Source organism: Sapajus apella, unplaced genomic scaffold, assembly GCF_009761245.1.
Source record: "Sapajus apella isolate SASKATOON/1434 unplaced genomic scaffold, GSC_monkey_1.0 scaffold10, whole genome shotgun sequence".
Lineage (NCBI taxonomy): Eukaryota > Metazoa > Chordata > Mammalia > Primates > Cebidae > Sapajus > Sapajus apella.
In genome coordinates, this window is record NW_022436950.1 from 671,108 (window position 1) to 674,360 (window position 3,253).

Here is a 3,253-nt window from a genome sequence, read left to right on the forward strand (position 1 = left end):
ATGCCTGTAATTCTAGCTACTCAGGAGGCTGAGGCAGGAAAATCACTTGAACCTGGGAGGTGGAGGTTGTCGTGAACAGAGATTGAGCCACTGAACTCCAGCCTGGGTGACAGAGATGAGACTCCCTCTCAAAAAATATAAAAAGAAAAAAGAAAAGAAAATGTTCATGGCCTCAAGAGAAAACAAAGAAACAAACAAAAAACCAGTTATTAGTGAGGGAGACAGGTTGAAATCACTGAATTAAGCCATGGTAAATACGATCTCGAATACTCTCACCCAGCCCCGCTGTGTCCTCTGGGTGACACAGCACCCATGGACATAGAGGAACCTGGTAAAAATACAGTGAACGCGCACAGGAGCCTGTTGGGGCATGCTGTTTGCAAAGCCTGTGCTGTGTGACTGTTGTGCTTTGTCTTCTGTCTTCTTTTCCTTTTCCTGTCTTTGTTTTGCCTTCATTTGAGTTGATTGTTAGTCGTGGATCTAGGGTTTAAATAAAGTGTGTTTGAATGGCTGCATTCTACTTTCAGATAATCATCATACAACTTTTTGCATACTGTGAGATTCTTACAAAATGTTTCCACTCCTCTGTGTCATCTTCTGTGCCATCATCGTCCTTCATCTGACTTCTACTTGTGTTATAAACCCCACAGTATATTATTATTTTCTTCTTTAAATTGTCAATTGCATTATAAAGATATTTAAGAAAAAAATTTTTAAATAGTTTCTCAATAGTAACTATTTTTTATTCATTTGTGTAGATTCAAGTTACCAGCTGATAACGTTTTCTACATACTTTTTTCTATTGCATGTATAATTGCAGAATATATTTTCCGTTTTCTACTATGACAAGTGACCACAAACTTAGTGACTTTGAGAAACCCCACACATAGCTTTGCGCAGTGGCAGTATCGTAGCTAATGAGGTTTATCCGAGGCGCGATTATTGCTAAAAAAATAAAATAAAAAAAAGAAACCCCACACATGTATTATATCACAGCTACGTAAGTCAGAAACCTAACCTGCATGTCACTGGGCTAAGATCAAAGTGTCAGCAGGATGCACTTCTTTTTAGATGTTCTGGGGAGCCTGTTGCCTTGATTTTCCAGCTTCTAGAAGTCACCCATATTGCTTGGATCATGCGGCCCTTCCCCCATCTTCAAAACCAGCAACCTTAGGCTGAGTCTTTCTCACAACGCACTCCACTGGTGGATTCTTCCGATTTCCTCCTTCAGCTGTGAGGACACTTAATGATTGCACTGGGCCCACCTGGATGATCCCAGGTACTGTCAACTGTCGGCAACCTTAATTCCGTCGGCAAACTTAATTCCTCTGCTCCATGTAAACCAGTGCATTCACGGGTTTGGGGAATTACGATGCAGCACCTTGGGGTGGCGTTATTCTGTACGTCGTAGGCAGTCTTTCCAGAGGTTTGGCTAATTTCTATCCCTCCAGACATCTCTTTGATTTTCTCTCTGCTTTTCTGTTTTCAATTTGACTGAATTCATCTCTTCATTGTTTTCTTTCTTCTTGTCTGATTGAGTTTAGTTTGTTCTTCTCTTTTATAGGGTCCTGAGGGGAGGTTAGATTTTTTTTTTTTGAGACGGAGTTTCGCTCTTGTTACCCAGGCTGGAGTGCAATGGCGCGATCTCGGCTCACCGCAACCTCCGCCTCCCGGGTTCAGGCAATTCTCCTGCCTCAGCCTCCTGAGTAGCTGGGATTACAGGCACGCGCCACCATGCCCAGCTGATTTTTTGTATTTTTAGTAGAGACGGGGTTTCACCATGTTGACCAGGATGGTCTCGATCTCTTGACCTCGTGATCCACCCGCCTCGGCCTCCCGAAGTGCTGGGATTACAGGCGTGAGCCACCGCGCCCGGCCGAGGTTAGATTTTATTGAATACTTCGCGTCTTTTCTAATGGATGCATTCAGTAGCATCAGCTGCCCTCTACCATGGCTACAGCCCTGTCGCAAAAATTTTGATATGTTGTATTTTCAGCTTTATTTACTTGAAAAAAATATATATATTTAAATTTCCCTGGAGACTCCCTTTTGACCTATGAACTATTTTTGAGTGTGTGTGTGCTGTTTAGTTTTCAATTACGTGGAGAGTTTCCTGTTAACTTTGTGTTTCTTCCGATCTTTAGTTTGCCACCACTGTGGTGAGAGAACAATTCTGCATGATCAATTCTCTCACTTTTGGTGGGACTTGTTTTATGGCACAGGACATAGTCTATTCGTACTGTGTCACCTTTGGGCATGTGCAAAGAAGCTGTATTCTGCTGTGATGGAGTGGAGTGTTCTGTAAATATCAATTACATCTTATTGATTAAGGGTGTTTTGAGTTCTTCCGTATTCTTGCTGAATTTTTGTCTCATTTATCTATCAATAGTTGAGAGAAAGGTTTGAAAGTCCCCAACTCAACTGAGAGTTTGTCTATTTCTTCTTTCATTCCTCTCAGTTTTTGTTTAATGTATGTTATAGCCTTGTTTTTGGTGCATACACATTTGGAATTGCTGTTGTTCTTGATTGATTGACTTTTATCATTGTTAATGTTTTTCCCTCTCTGTCTTTTGACGTTTGTTTGCTATAAAGTCCACTTTAATATTTATGTAGTCACTCCTCCTTACCTTCCATGAATGTTTAGATGATACATGGTTTTTATTACTTTATTTTCAACTTTTCTATATTACTATATAAATGTAAATTTTTACAGTCATCTTACAGTTGGGTCATGGCTTTTTAACCATTCTTTCAAGTTCTGTCTTTTAATTGGTGTATTGAGACCATTTACATTTAATGTAATAATTGATATGTGAAGGCTATGATTTCCATTTTTGTTTTCTGTCCTGATTTGCTTCTCTATTTTTTTTTCTTGTATTTCCATGGATTACTTAAACATTTTTAGTATTCAATTTTGATTTATATGTAGTGTTTTTAAGTGTAACTTTTCGTATAGCTTTTTTAGAGGATGCTTTGGGCATTACATTATATATACATAATGTCACAATCTACTGGCGTCATCATTTCTAGGAAACATAGAAGCCTCATCTCTCTTTACAACACTTTAACCTCTCACTTATAATGTATTCATATTATAATATATTCATAACGGCTACTTTAGAAAACTTTGTCAGATAGTTTCCTTAAGTATTCTGTCTGTATACATTTAGAACCAAAACAGAGATTTAGAATTTTTTTCTCAAATTGCCAAGCATAATTTAGAAAACTCAAGAAGAAAAAGAAAGTCTGAGGA

General features: G+C 38.7%; 1 pseudogene; it reads left to right on the plus strand.

Annotated features, from left to right (window-relative positions):
• The first annotated feature begins 888 nt into the window (after nucleotides 1-888).
• LOC116552091 lies at nucleotides 889-968 on the plus strand (annotated as a pseudogene).
• Nucleotides 969-3,253: the final 2,285 nt, after the last annotated feature.